The sequence below is a fragment of the Ciconia boyciana genome, chromosome 2 (genome assembly GCF_034638445.1).
Source record: "Ciconia boyciana chromosome 2, ASM3463844v1, whole genome shotgun sequence".
In the NCBI taxonomy this organism is placed as follows: domain Eukaryota; kingdom Metazoa; phylum Chordata; class Aves; order Ciconiiformes; family Ciconiidae; genus Ciconia; species Ciconia boyciana.
This window is the reverse complement of record NC_132935.1, coordinates 52391214-52399154: the sequence shown is the minus strand read 5'-3', so window position 1 is coordinate 52399154 and position 7941 is coordinate 52391214. Positions and strand designations below refer to the sequence as shown.

At 43.9% G+C, this 7941-nt stretch overlaps 1 long non-coding RNA gene across 1 annotated transcript; it reads left to right on the top strand.

Moving 5' to 3' along the window:
• Positions 1-394: 394 nt before the first annotated feature.
• LOC140646935 (uncharacterized) lies at positions 395-4383 on the top strand. Its single transcript, XR_012040598.1, has 3 exons — positions 395-428; positions 547-659; positions 3998-4383. It is a non-coding gene; the product is annotated as an uncharacterized lncRNA (long non-coding RNA).
• The last annotated feature ends 3558 nt before the right edge of the window (positions 4384-7941 follow it).

Genomic DNA, 7941 nt, shown 5'->3' with positions numbered 1-7941 from the left:
AAAGGCAAAGACTCTCCTCCTTTGTCCATCCAATAGCTTTGAACTAAACTCAGTGTTGGAATTGTTCCAGAATATCAGCTTTGGAAAATAAAGCACACAAACAGTTTGAAACCTTCAGTACGCGTCCGTAGAGCCAATGGAGTCTGATCCTGCAGCTCCTGGGTTTCCGTGGTCCAGCATTTCCAGAGTTGGTGACCTTGACTCCTTAGCTTGCATCTACAGCAGCTGGGATTTCTAATCACTGTCCATGCAAGGACTGAAAAGGGCCACTCAACCTACTTTCCAAATTCAGAAAAGATGAGGTGATTCAGCCTCATCCAGTATGCTGGGTGACGAAATCTCTCACAAGACAAGGCTCTAGTTCGCAACGACACAGTCATAGCCCCTCTTGCCCTCTGTCTTGCAGCTGTGGGACTCCAGTAATTTCTGTAAGGACCAGGAATTTCTGACTGTGATGATGTCATTACATGGGTGACTTCTCTGGTGAGCATTTTATGACATCCTTTGTAGATGGTAACAACCTGACTGAGGATTATTTGCCCATAGGTCAAGTACACATTCCTTATGGCTGAAAAAAAGGCATAATGGATCCTGGCTAATGGGTTGAACTGGGAACAAAGCACCAGTTACAAGAACATGTCACAAAAACGGAGTTAAAGGTAAAGTAAAATTTCAAATAAGTTTTCAAAATTTCAAATAAGAGATCCATGGTTGTATCCCTTGATATAGCCATGAAAGGGGGCCAGAAATGGAGAGGGGGGGGACGAGGAGAAGAGAGCAAGAGGTGGTCTTACACAAGCAACAGCATTTAAGTGGTTATCCTCAGTCTCCACAATTTTCTGCATTTATTATTTTCTGTAAAGATTTGCCCATATACCCATTGCTTCTTGCATTAAGGACAAAGTAAGGGGAGAAGACATAAGCCAACTTTCCTTGAGTACAAATTGTTACGAAAAGCTCAGAAACAGAGCGGCAGTTGTGACAGCCGAGGGCATGCCACCACCAGTTTGGAGCAAGATGGTGGTTTTAATTCCTTCTCTTTACTTTCACCACTGTTCCCATCCTCATAGAAAAAATAAAATGAATGCCTTTGTTATTTACATCCTGCACTAAGGGCAGTCATCAAGGTTGATTGTGGGTTTATGGTTGCCAGCCAGCCTCCCTGCTCCAGCAGGTGCCAGGCACCCTGAATTACTCCCATCACGCCCTGCTCGGTGGGGCAGTGAGTAAGCTGATGAATTCTGCTTATTTCGTCTGGGAGGCAACTGCCTTCCCCTCTCCACAAGGAACATCCCACGTATAATAAAGGTTTATAGTCAACCAGAGCAAGACTTCAAACTCATTCCTTCCAGATTCATTCATGATGAGGGTGGGGATGCTAGACTGCTCAGCAATGTTTAACTCAACAAATACTAAAATCTCCCAAGCAATGGCCCTTTATCACCCCTGCTTTCTTTAGATACAGAATCAGAGAGCTAGCAAGCATGTCCTGTCAGCTTATGGTTACCAGAACTGAAACCAGATGCTAGGTATTTAGTAAAACCCAAGCTAGGAAATAAATGCTGTATGTTTAAAAGAATTACCCTGGCCACCTAACAAACTTGGGAGACTAAGGGGCAGGCCTACCACAAAAAAGTCCAAGTATCATTCTGTGATATATGAAGAGAATTGTTGCCTAAAAGATATAGGACGGACTTGCCAGGAGTATTATGTTGAGTTTTGGGTGTTACACTTTCCACAAGAAAAATGTGGAACAACTCTGGAGAGTGCAGGAACAAGAATGATCAGAGATCCTGAAACCATGGATCAGTGAAGGAAAGCTGCGTGAACTGAGGGGGGAAAGAAGATCAGGGAGGAGAGAAAAAAGGGCAACAATCTTCAAATACATACGTAAAAAAAGAAGCTGCAAAGAGGAAGGGAATACTGTATTACTTTATTATATACAAACAATGGGTGTAATCTGTAACCAAGAGGATTCAAACCGGACATGAGGTAGGAAAGTGACAACCAGAACAGACTGCTGGGAGAGTCTGTAAGGTCTCGGTCGTTAGAGATCTCTCAAGTTAGACAACATCTGTCGGCAATGGAGCGTTCGAAGTCCTTTCAAACTTCACAACTCTGCAAAAGAGCAGCAGTGTACCATCAGCCAAGCTTTCAGGTGACGACCTTAGTTTTCAGTAGCACACAGCAGAGCTACTGCAAGATCCTGGAGGGGGGATGGCACAGAGCACGGCAAAGTAACAATTCATAGCAGATTCTCTCAACTGCTCCCACCTTAACATGGAAAGCAAGTTGATTTTTAATTAGATGTATACCATACAGTGCTTCACCCATGAGAACAGCCTCACATGTCCCACCCCACAAGGTGCAGAGTCATCCAGAGACATGTTAAGGAGAGTGTTGTTTTGATACATCAGACTCAAGCATATGTATCTTGCAGATCTGAATCGTTGAGCCACAGTAGGAGCCATTATTGCCTGTTACTGGCTATGGGTAAAAAGGAGTATTTTATTTCTTCAAACCAAACAGCAGGTAAGACTATCTTATTGCATCTGAGCAAGATCAAGGACTCTCCATTGCAGAGGACCATTTCCCATGTCCTCCAAAGAGGACTTGCATCCCTTAATGTCAGTGCAAATAGTCAAACAAACCTTTGCGCTATCCATGTTCACACAGCTGGCACCTACGGTATGATTAATTTCTCCAAGTGTGACTTTGGACACCACAAGCAGCAGAAGAACAGGTTAGAGAGAAGTGTAACACCTGTGTTAACGTCAGAAGGTCTGGGTGAAAAAGGACCATACAGAACTGAAACAAAACTTTTCATAAACATTTTCAGAATTTCCTGCTTTTGACTACTCACAGAAATACTAGAGAGCAAGAAGTGGCATGGCTCCCTCTGGTATGTACTCTGCAGGATTTTGCAAGCTGGAAAGTCCCACTAGGCAAACAGGGATTCAAACAGCCCACATTAAAGGAAATTGGGGGCTGGAGGGAATTGTCTTGTGCTATTTTATATGTTTCTACTGGAAAACTGATTCACAGCTTCTGAAAATAAATTTTCAGGAGAATTGTTGACAATTTTGTTCTTGTAGCCCAGAAATAACTGGCCTCAGTGTTTTCCCCTTCCTGAAATTGACCTTTCTTTTCTCCTAAAAACTTCTGTTTATTTGATACAAAAAAAATAATGAATCATGAATAGCATCATGGTTTGGGCTAGCACACTGCAAGGCCCCAGCACATTTTCTATCTCAATACTTATTAATGATACACATCAGGCATAACTGAAAAACACCGATTTAATTTTACAAATAATTCTGAAGTTCTGAAATTTGGGCTTCTGGCATGGAATACAAGGAGGGCCTTGAAGATGTGCGAAGAGACAGTCACCTACCCCAAAACTGCCAGGAGTTAAGGGAACTGGACTGGGATGTGAGAGAACCATATTCCAAAAACCTTACCTGCACCAGGTTTCTTGAGGTCTTTAACCTGTTTCTGCCAACTCCTAGGAGACGGCCCTAAGGAACATGTGAGCTGTACTCTTGACGAAAAAGTTACTGAAATGGACACGTGTCTGCAAAATACTTCAAGCTATCTGAATCAAAACTTTTTTTCAGTGGGGAAGGGTGTCCTTCCCCACTGATGAACTTGGTTCCAGTGGGAATCTCTTCGCTACAAAAAGACAAGCAAAAGAAATTGACTGGTGAATTCATGAAATGGGAAAATATCACTCAACACCTATTGGGAAAACCTTCAAAAGAACTCCCTTAACATAAGCTGGACTTGCATCAAACTCTCTGGTGTGTTCATGAAGGGCCACATAGGAAGAGGTCAGGCAGGAATGAAAAATTTGCCGACAGATTTGGGGAGCTTTGTACCAGGAGCAGTAGGATGTGGTCTCTAAATGACAAACATGCTCAGTGCCTTGCAGGTTTGCAAGATGAAAGACTGTCTTAGATAGTCATTTATGTGCTTTCAATTGCTTTTAACTTTACAGTGCATTTTAAAATCACGGTTTACAGCTAATGGAAAGAAAAAAGTTAACTTCTTTGGAAATTGGCAGCCATGCAAGGAGGAGAAAGCATTGCCCACCCCACCTTGCGTTGCTTCGTACCTGGCTCTGGGAAGAGCCTGGCTCATTCCAAAGGGAAGAGTCAGCAAGCGCAGAGTTCCTCAGCGGAGTTACCCAGGCTGAGCCTGGGAGAGCGGTGCTGCCTGGCGTGGACCTCTAAAGTGAGAAATGCTGCTGCATTTTTTTTTTCAAGACAGCCCCGGAGTTTGCAGAGCATCAGGAAACCATTTCTGCCAAACTAATCAGCAGCTATCACCCGATGTTGAGGGATACCTCTAGACTCCTTTGGACTTGGCACCCTCCAGACTGGTTTGTCAGATCCCATAAATTTAAAAGAAATTTAAAAAAAAAGGAAAATAAAATAATGCCCTGCTGAACCTTTCTGTTTTGCTGTTCTTGTAACATATATGAAACAGATCTGACAGGAGAGTTTCCTTCAGCTCATATCTCAGCAGTAAGTAGGGGAATGAGCTTTTTTCTTTCTTTTTTTCCACAACCTTTACTAAAAATAACTCCTTTAAGACTGTGGAAGGAGGTTTCCAGCCTTGTAAGTTCAGATGTGCCTGCGTTCATTCAGAAGGTTGATCTGGATTTAATATGCACAGCCCTGTCAATACCGTGTTAAGCCCTCTGGCACCAGAGGGTCCAGGCAGTCTCTCTGTATTGTATCCCAACCCCAAGCATCAAGAGGGACATAATCCATCACATCAGCTCTTGAACCAAAACGGCTGCAATTATATGCTCTCAAAATGGGCCCATTAACCTATCAAAAAGCATTTGAGAAGGGGTGTAATGTTGTCAGTTATTGTTCACGGGGGAGGAGTGAAGATAATTCTTATCTTGCAAATTGATTCATGCAAAACCAATTGCAGTTTGTGTTGCTGTAATTGATTTAGCCCATTTTCTATTCTATGAAAATTCCAGGGTAGGGTGTTCACACACACACACACAAAGGGTAATGCCATTTCCCAAGAGTGGATTAGAGGGAGAGTCTGTGCCTGGCCCACCACAGGAGTGCAGAACCAAGTCAGCCACAAAGAGCAGAGCGTGTTCCCAAGGAGGGCAACAAACTCCAAAGGAGACGGAAAAAGTGGCAAAGGCAATGGCAAAGGCAGTGCTGCCTTATAAACAGCAATGGCTATGGTAGTCTTAGCGTTCACATCTCACTTAGGTGCTTCCATGCATCGACAGATAGTTATAGGCACCTTGAGCTAAGCTGCACCCACGGCACATTTTGTTTCCACTAAGTGAGGCTGGAGAGTCCAATAGCCTCCAATAACCTAGTCATCCTCTTTGCAAACAAGATGGCACTCAAAAGTTCTCCACTGGGAAATAATTGCTACAAGAATAGTAGTTTGCTAAGCTTCACTGAAACAATGACAAAGGGCTCCAAATCAGGTAAGCCTAGTTACAAAGAGTTCAGGAAGTTTCTTGCACTATTTATGAAGTGGGAAGTACGCCCTGTGAGCCCCCACTTTGGTGGGGATCTGAAAGAAGAGATAACTGTGATGGTGACACTCCTTACACTCCCTGAGTACTCAAGAGAGGGAGCGTCCATATAACTTAAATCCCCAACGTGATGAGATAGGGAACCTTAGGAGAAAAGCCCTCCTTAATCAGGGACAACAGTCCTCCTAAATTAGCCACCCAAAGGAAGTGCCTGCAGTTAAGCAATGTGCATACCTGTCATCTGCACCTTCCCAGGTAAGCCAGGGCTCTCTGAAGTTTTGCCAGTGCTGGCTCTGGACAACCAGAGCATCAATGGGCCTGGGCCACCCTTCCCCAAGAGGCACAGGAGAAGACCTGCCTTGTGAAATGCTGAGGGATGGCACAGCCATTTCTGTGTTCCCTACACAGCAGAGAGGCCCTGGGAGAGCTCTGCCCCCTCGCCAACACCACCCTGAGCTGCAGCCAGACCCTCATCAGCTCTGTGTTCCACAGCAAAAACGTCTTCCCACTAGGTCCTTTTGGACACCCCAGAGGAGCATCTTGGAAATGGAGACAACACATTCAAGTCTCTCTGGCTTTCCCTCCATTGGCACGCTATACTGCACAACTGCTTCCCAGGTGACAATCCAGCCTCTGCCATGACCAGCTACCAGAAAAGAGTGCAGGACGCAGCCTACGCTCTCAAAAATAGGGTCCTGTCCCTTCTTGTGACTCCCCCCAAACCAAATCTCCTGGTGACTCATTTTTTTTCATTGTTGAAAATACTCATCGCTGGATTCATTCTGTTCTGATGACTTACACACTTCAGAGAGGATGCTGCTCCAAAAACAATAGGACAGATTCCTCCTCTAATATTTGCAGTCCTGCAAGCGATTTCCTCAGTTTAAACAGTGGAGCAGTAAAAATGTGTTCATCTTGTACTTTCCCCCAAAGCAGCTTGCACTGACCACTGCTGGAGGCCTCCTGGGCTGCTGGAGGGCAGATCAGACCTCCCGGGGCAAGACTTCTCTCCATCCCTCTGTCACTACATCCTTCCTTGCCCATGTTGCAGCCATGGAGGACTGCATTTTACTCTTTCTTTTTTTTTCTTAATTCTAGCAAAAGAAAAAGAATTACCCTCCCTAAGAGATTTCCATTTGCTGTGGAAAAGCGCTAGAAATACACACATTTGGAAAACGAAAGCTGGGAATCTCTTTAAATTCCTAGTTCCCTCAGATGAGCAGGGCTGGTGGCTGCAGACTGCATGGAGCCTAAAGGCCAGCTCTGTACAAAAGGGCAGAGGCAGTTCCTGTACATGCTCCATAACAGCATGACACATTGCAGGGCTTTTGGACAAAGGGATGTATTTTTTATGTGAAATTGTTCCTTAGCTGTATATTTCTTTGTCCTCTGCCCATGGGAATAATGGTATCAGGCCAAGAATGAATGACTCCTTTAAATTTCTCCCTGCAAATAAGTTTGCTGTCAGTACTTCTTCCTGACTAGACAGGCTGACAGGTTGAGGCAATACTAAAACCTTCATGGTAATGAAGAAGGGTACCTGAAATCCAAACGTTTTTAAACACACACAAATACACACTGTATTGAGAGCCACCCTTTCCAAAATGGGGAGGGGGGTGTGCAGGTAAAATATACTTGAGTAATTCCTCCCTGTCCTATAAACTGAATTGATAAGATTTAAGCTAACATTTCATCTTGACATTACTAATACATGTGTGCGAGCATTCAGTTTACACTTTCAATACAGTCTGTCAGATTAGATCTGTATACCTGCTACCGAATAACAAGGGTACTATTGATTTTTCGTTATTTTCAAGTATTTGTTTTCTTCAGTTGAGCACATTCTATTTATTTTGGCACAGGTAACAGAGAAACCAAGGCAAGAGACTTAACCTCTTTTCAGAAAGATTTAAGACTTGACAGGTATCACAGCTTTGTCAAACTGTTTGTTCCCAAGGTGGTCTGTAACAGAGTTGTCCTGCTTATTGCTTTATTCGCTGTTCATTCCCTTAATTTTATATCTAAATCTGCAGTGCAGAGAACATGCAGAGGTGGTGTGCAGGATATGCAGTGACAGTTGTCTTCCAGAAAGACTCGCAAAGTACCTGAAACGTGGATGTTTTGTGCTCCTGCGGCTCAGTTCTGAGGCTCGGTCAGGTACCCACCAGGCATCCTCCATCCCGAGTGTCATCCTGCTTTATACTGCAAATGCACTTACAGTAAAGTGCAGAAGCAATTTATAAAATGACTTCTACTCAGTAGGAGCTTACCTATGCCTGTTGCCAGGTGGATTTTAGAAAAAGATCCCAAACCTGTTTATTGTTTTCTGATAAAACCCATGATTTGACAATTAAATATTCTTCCAGCAGCAAGTACCGGCAGGCGATGCGGTTGCTTTCCAGCTGGACAGGAGCAGGCAG